The following is a 7969-nucleotide window of genomic DNA, read 5'->3' as shown; positions in this document are numbered from 1 at the left end:
CTGTTCTGAATAACGAGCGACATCCTGCTGCCCGAGGTACTGTGGTTTCTTCCAGCGCATTTTTGGTTCTGGTGGTATAAAGATTCAGAAAGACATTAGGGGTGAAATGATTTCTTCATCATTTTTATCAAAATTTTGAAAGCAAAAGTCTATAACAGAAGTGAGCCAATGTGTGGCTGCCCAATCCTGGTCATAGTGCCTTTCAAAAAGAAAACTTTCATGGGTAGATTGGATGAAATTCTTACTTTTGTTTTTTCTAGAGGTGTTATCAACCAAAACCTCTAGCAATTCGCAGTGGTACTTCTCAGCCTGCTTCTATCCAGATGTCTGTCTGTTACCTTTCTTAGTTTAAATTGATGCCCACTTGATACAGATTAAATCCTTACAATAGCCAAAAAAAAAATCTCTAAATAATAAAAATGTCCAGTGTTTTAACTAAGTTTTAAGGAACACTTGATATGACAAAATTACAACACAGTGAAAAATCGTGGATAGTCTCTTAGCAATCAAACTAGTTTTTGACCAGTAGTTATTTCTCAGTGACCTTATAACCATAATTTTCTACTCTATTGAGGAATATTATGGTACAAATGGGAAAAAGTTTAGTCTCAAAAAACAGAGGAAGATTGCTTTTTAATAGTAGGTGTTGAATTAAATGAGTTATTTTAATTAATAAAAATTTATATGAAGTAGTGGGAAAATTGAGTGACTCTTTCACACTTTGTTAGTTACTAGTGTCTCTGTAATGACTATATAAACTTTTTATAGCTCTTCTGATATTAAAGTGGCATTAATGAGAAAAGAAATCATATTTATAATGCTATTTCCTATCATGCCTTTTTCTCTTCTTCTCTCCTCCGACCACCTTCCCACCCCGATTCCTCCACATGAGACACACACACACACACACACACACACACACAGAGTCACTTAAAAATGAATTTTTTGAATAACTGTTTTGAATTCAAATTCAATTCAGGGGCTGCTGATGTCAATATAGTATTTTCAAAGTATTTTGTTGTAGCCTGTGTAAATACTATACCATTTACAGGGTTTGGGGTTGTAGAATTTAAACTGGAAGATCGGACTCCCCAGATCTCAGGACGGCAACAGTCCAGGCCAGTTTTACACCCATCTGGCTGTACACTAACTGATGATCATTCATTAAGATTGCTTACCGTAATGTTCCTGGAAAAAATCTTTTTGCCCATTTATTATTTTCATAGGCAGTCATCTGTGTATAACATACTACATCAGCCTGGCTTCTAAATTTTTTTTTTTTTTAGGGCCAAACCCACCGGTTATGGAGGTTCCTAGGCTAGGCGTCGAACTGGAGCTGCAGCTGCTGGCCTTTGCCACAGCCACAGCAGCATAGGATCTGAGCTGCGTCTGCAGCTTGCGTCTACAGCTCACAAAACGCCAGATCCTTAACCCACTGAGTGCAAGCAGAGATCGAGCCGGCTTCCTCATGGATACTAGTCGGGCTTGCTACCACTGAGCCACAGAGAGAACGCTAAAATTTTTTCTATAGTTACATTATTCGAGTCTTTCACTTTTCTCTGTGCTAGCAAGTCATGTCTGGATATTGATTTGGTTGAATCAAGGTGGGTTAGAAAATAGCTTTGCACACCTGATGTGTAAGATTTATCGTGAGATTAAATATCTTGGGTGAGTCTGACTTCTCTGTGTATCTTTTTTCCCTTGAGAATATTGTATCTTAATGTAGTTCATAGGTGCTTAAATGATCCCTTTTCCTGAGAAGCAAGCCTTCCCTTCAGCTTTCCACAATAGTTTTTGTAAATGTTTTAGTTGAGAGCTGAATGCTGTACAGTCGAGGGCAATTTTAAAAATATATAGTATATATGTATATGGAAAAACTTTAAAGATGCTTTTAATTTATTTAATGACTGTTGCCTTCCTATAATGGTAATAATTTTCATACTTAGATGGTGAGAAAAAAAGTCATTTTACTAAGGTCATTACTGTGCAAAATGACACTCGGTTCTTTAGGACACTCCCTCAGGGGTGTACTGCAGTGAGACTGTGAAGGACGCCTCCCTGCCGACGTGTAAGCTTTGCTGCCTTTGTATACGGCCCTCCAGGAATGGGGAGCTTGTCGCAATACAGTTTGGAAATAAAATTGCTTCACTGAACTCTTCCCCATTCTCTCCTACGTATCATTGGGAAAGGCTGCACTTTCAAAACGTGGGAAAAGTGGAAAGCGAGGCTGCATCTGAAAAGAGATAATAAAGCTCTTGGGCACAGAGGTGAAAATTTTCGGATGGTGTCATGAATGGAGCATCATGAGCTATAAACAATATGACATGAAATGTAACTAACCCTGTGGACAATGCTGAGATATACCCATAAGGGACATTCTTGTGTCTTCCAAACTCGAGAAACTGAATCTAAATTGTTTCATTCCCCTCACCCACCCCCTGACATCTCTTGTTTAACCACAAACTGCGTGTCTCCCACTTAGAGATTTTTTTTATTCCAGATGCCTGCATTACTCCTTTTAAAAATATTTTTCATTTACTATTATTATTATTGGTGTCTTTGTAGGGCCACACCCACAGCATATGGAGGTTCCCAGGCTAGGGGTCGAAGCAGAGGTATAGCTGCTGGCCTACGCTACAGCCACAACGACGCAGGATTCGAGCCACATCTGTGACCTACACCACAGCTTATGGCAACACCAGATCCTTAACTGACTGAGCAAGGCCAGGAATCGAACCTGTGTCCTCATGGACGCTAGTCAGATTCGTTAACCGCTGAGCCACGAAGGGAACTCCCCTGCATTACTCTCTCAACAGTAGCTTTATTTCATCTGTCATTGTTGCCACGTCCTGTCCATTTTAGCCTGGCAGGCATATAATGTAATGCATCTGATCATTAAGATATACTGCACCGTTTTTGTTTAGGCCGTACCTTACTCTTTAAAAAGAAAAATGACCTGAGACTAAGAGATAAAATATGCTTTCGTATTATTTCCACTCATCTAATTTATCTCTGCTACATTTATTCGGGCTGTGATGTTTGATTAAACACTGGAGCATTTTAGAACCATCAGAGACTTTAAAGATCCTGCGGAGCAAGTGTCTCAGCCTCTCCGTGTCTCACTTCTCTCACCTGTAAAATGGGGCGGGAAACTTCTTGCCCTACAGGGTTGTTAGAAGGTTTAGTGAGAGAATACATGCAAACTACACTGCCATGCACTGGAAGCAGAATGAAGACTTAGTTACTGTCAATTAGTATCATCTGGTCTGGTCTTCCCATTTTCCGCATGAGGAATTGCAGAAAAGATGTGTATACATACTGGGACGACTACTCCTCACACCCACCTCTGAAAACCGGCTCTGTCAACAGAAGCGGGTTCCTTGACACCAACAAAGACAGGCATCTGACAGCTCAGAGAGGGAACAATGACTGTGGCGCAGATAGAACACGGAGCCTGGCAGAGGAAGCGGGGGGCTGCCTTGTTCCTGATAATACTCCCGGTTCTGCCCCTGTCTCTCAGAAGCTGCATTTCCTGAGCACGGAGGACATGAGCTAGCGCTGCAAACTCAACGTGCTCCCTTTGGCTTAAGTAGGTGTGAGCCCTTGTCTGTCAGTTGCATCCAGAAGAATCTTGACTGCTGTATACTGAGTGGCTGCGTATGCCAGTGCCATGTGAGGAGAGGCTGAACAAGCTGGTGTTAGAACCCTTAGTAACACCATGGAGAGGGCAATGTCTTTGAGATCAAAAGGCTCTGAATTAGAATCCTGGCACTGCCAGTTACTGCCAGGGTGATGCGCCCTGGAGGAGTACTAACCGCCTCATCGCACTATCAGGATGGTTAGTTCTGTGACTAATGAAGACTTCCAGAAGGGCTGCTATTGTAATTCACTGGCTCAGTTCTCTTGCCAGAAGAATTGCCTTGAAATACTTCTTAGGATAGGGCTTTGTAGCTCTGAAAAGATACGAGGGAAGTGAATTGAGAACTGGAATGTTGACTCCAAATCCATATCGTCCCATAAATCACACGGTACAGGCACCGCGGAGATGGTGGGAGGTCAGTTCCAGAGCACGGCAGTAAATCGAATGTTACCAAAAACAGGCGAGTCACACACAATTTTTGGTGTTCTACTGTGTACAAAAGTTATGTTTACACTACATTGTAGTCTATTAAGTGTGCATTAGCATTACACCTAAAAAAAATGCAGAGACCTTAGTTTAAAAATACTTTATCGCTAAAAAAATGCTTTACCATCATCTGAGCCTTCAGCAAACTGCCATCTTTTCCCCTTTGTCACATCAAAGATGACTGGTCGTGGCTCTCGCCATAGCAAATACAATAACAGTGAAAAACTGAAATATTGGAGAATTTCCAAAATGTGACAGAGACAGAATGGGCAGATGCTTGTGGAAAAACGGCTTTCTTGGTGCAGGATTGCCACAAAATTGCAATTTGTTACACAGATTCTGTGAGGCACAAAAATGAGGTATGCCTGTGTTACCAAAGATGACTCGCCTTGTACCAAAGCCCCGTCTTAGATAAACGCAGATGTGCTGGATAATTCAGAGCATCGATGTCTAAGCTGTCCATGCTTTCCCAGGTATCTGTGGCTGTTACCAAATGGACATCAACAAGCAAGAGTTGAGTCGTGTTTTAACGCCACCGTGGGGAAAAGCACACGCTCACAGGGTCTACACGTAGCCCCACCACCCACAAAACTAAAGAACCCACGAGTCTTTTCTTCACGCTCTTGTGTGTACACACACACACGGAAAAGATGTTCTCATGGAACGAGTTTCTATATTTAATTTGGGTTATGGTATTCTTTTCTTTTCTTTTTTTTTTTTTTTTTTTAGTTGTATCTGAGGTAATCCCAGATCCTGGTGCTGGCATTGCTAAGCTTTGGGCTTGTAGGCTTCGTTACGTTCCATCCCTTCCTGGGGGCCTGAATTTTCTCTTCGATGGTCTTTAAAGTCTCTTTCTTCTCAAGTGTACCAGATTCTATGACCCAAACATTCTTCATAAATCACAAGTTACAAGTATTTTTGTCCCAATCACGTCTTAGCAAAGAGCAACAATGACAAAAGTACTGAGGCAAGGGACAGTGGGACGCACGAGGGGAAGGACCAGGAAAGTGGTCAACCTTCCCTCGGTCAGGTGATCAGAAAGTCTCATTTTATCATGTGATGGTGTTTTCGAGACTTGCCTATCTTCCATACTTGTATTCAGACCATATAATCTCTCATTTTAGTAGGAAAATGATTTTTTAAAGCTAGAGTCCTCCGTCATTAACTCGAGAGGCTAGCACAGGGGTTACCAGCTCAGGCTTGATGCCAGACTATTTGTGTTAGAATCTCAACTCTGTATCCTGTTAGCTGTGTGACGTTGGGTAAGTTCTTCACCCTCTCTGTGCTTCCACGTCCTCCTTGTAAAAGAAGATCAAAACACAGACCCTGCCTCACAGAGGTCTGAGGATTACTTGAGGTACCACCTATGAAATACTTAGGAATGTTTGTAGCACAAAGCAAATGCTCCAGAATATTTGCTTTTTGATGTATGGCCTGCCTGGTGTGCCTTTCCATGAATGCGTCTTCACCTGGTCCTGAGAGGTAGGATCTCAGACGTTATCCTCATTTGACCAATGGAGAGCATCGCTGGTTTCCCCGAGGGCAGAGCCCTGCTGCCGTCAGAGCTGGGGTTCAGGCGGTGGGGGCTCCTCCCAAGGGACCTTCTCTTGTCCGCTTTGCTTCCGACGCTGCGTTCCGAGAAATGCAGGGAACGAAGGCGTCAGGGAGCAGAAAGTACGTTTTCACGATGGCAACGCTTGATTCGGGTTTGGACCCGAGGCCCTTCTCCCAGGGCTGCCCTTCCCTGCCCACCCCCGGGGCGCGCGCAGGGCCTCCCTGGAGCCGAGGTCCCAGAGGGGCGGGAAAGGCGGGTCGGAACAGGTACTTCTGACGGCGGAAGGTCGGGGAGGGACGGAGCCTGTCCTGTCTTCCCATCATCGGTCCGCTCAGCGGGTCCCTTTGAAAAGAAAGACGGAAACAGGATCGAAAAATGTCGCCCCAACACTGGTCCTTGGCAGAGGGGACAACGGAGGCGAGAGGTGGGGGCGGCCCGCGGAGCCTCCTTCTCCGGTCCCCGCGACGCCGTCACGTGGGCAGTTGGCCACCTCCCTGTGCCCCGTTCAGCTCCGAGAGCCCCCGAAACAAGGGCACAGGGGACTGTGATCAGTGATCTTCCGTCTTCACCTGCCCCCCCCCCCCGAGAAACAGGGGCCGGTTGGGGAATGGCCAGTTCTGACTCTGTCACCCCCGGGGTCACCGAGGGCAGCCCCTCCTCCACCCGGACGCTTCTTCCATGCGGTTCCCCCTTGACAAGGGGGGCGGAAGTCGAGTCCCGCTGGAAGGGGGAGAAATGGGATGAATTGTGATCAGAACTATGTCACTTCTTAAAATCAGAGGGAACACTTATCATGAACCTAAACGGAGCCCACCAGCATATACAGCAGTAATTCCAGGCAGCTGTTCGGATTTCCTTTTAAAGAATCACCCCACCCTGCTTATTATGCCTTTTTTCTCCAGCCCCATCACAGATGGGGATGAACACCCATCTGTGCTTTGTCTCAAGGCCAAGGTTGTCTGGGTCCTGGAGCCCTAACCTGAAAGGGAGAGAGACGTCTATCCTGTGACACCATCCAATAGTCTGATACTTACAACGTCAGAATATGAAGCATATTCGCCCCCCCCCCCATCCGTAGTGGTGTCAATTTTAGTTTGGGACAACTTGGTTTTCCACCTGGGGCACTGAAACCCTGCTGTGAGGGCAATAAGAAATCCAGTCCTGGAAAAAGCTAAATTGCAAGGTAGCAGGTGTTTTTCCTCTGCCACATTCCTTTCATCCCAACCCCACACCCAATCTTTCCCTCCCTCCCTCCTTCCCTCCCTCCCTCTCTCTCTCTCTCTCTCTCTCTCTCTCCCTCTCTCTCTCTCTCTCTCTCTCTCACACACACACACACACACACACACACACAGAGCTAATTCCAGTGCAGTGTATGTCTCTAAAGCAGGGAAAGAGGTGTGGTTTATTCTGACCCCTTGACTCAAAACATCAGCCAACTACATTTTCAGACTCAAAACACACAGGCAAACTGCCATCAGGTTCCTGTCAAAACCAGCCCCCACCTCATGACCAGATGTGAACACAGCAGTTCAGAGGTGAGGCAATTATGTGCAAGGACCATGTGACAGCACTTTTCCCAAAATGGACTTATTTAAGAGAAACGTTTTGGTGTTGATAGGACTTCAGCCCTGCTTTCTGGTGATTTTCCTATGTCTCTATAAACACTGGCGTGCATACATAGGAACATGCGTGGACTTTAAAACTTGAGGCCAGTATATGTAATTTCATTAAGTCATCTTATTTGTTAGAAATGGCAGAAATGAATGACACAATGTCACAATGTTGGCAGTGGAAACAGGCTACGCGCGGACTGGAGCCCGGACTCCGGTGTCAGTGACCTGAGCTGGGAAACCGGGAGCTGACAGTAGTGCTTGGCTGAGTTTCTAGCGCAGAGGTAGACGGCCTGCCTCTGTCGCGGGAGGCAACTGAGCCCTTTGGAGCTGGGCTTTCATTTCCTTTGACCTGAAGCTCACTTTGTAACACTTGCAAGGCACAATGGTGCCTCGAGACGTTTCTACAATCTTTTCTTAGGCTCTTTGCTTCTGTTTTCTATGCTGAAAACTCTATCTTGCTTTGCTTTACCCTATCTTCCTGCTTGAAAAACAGTCACAGTGCTGGTGAATGACGTGAGCTTAAGCACAAAGACCTAGAGGCATATATTATTCATGGGGTCAGCTGAATGAGGACCTAATGCGTGGGTCTAGGCACGCTGGACCTGTGCAGATAGGCGCACCGTTTGCACAGCCTGCTATGTCCTCCAAAGAATAAGAGGAAGATGAGCCTCAGGA

The sequence above is a fragment of the Sus scrofa genome, chromosome 8 (assembly GCF_000003025.6).
Source record: "Sus scrofa isolate TJ Tabasco breed Duroc chromosome 8, Sscrofa11.1, whole genome shotgun sequence".
Taxonomy (NCBI): Eukaryota; Metazoa; Chordata; class Mammalia; order Artiodactyla; family Suidae; genus Sus; species Sus scrofa.
This window is presented reverse-complemented; position numbering follows the sequence as displayed.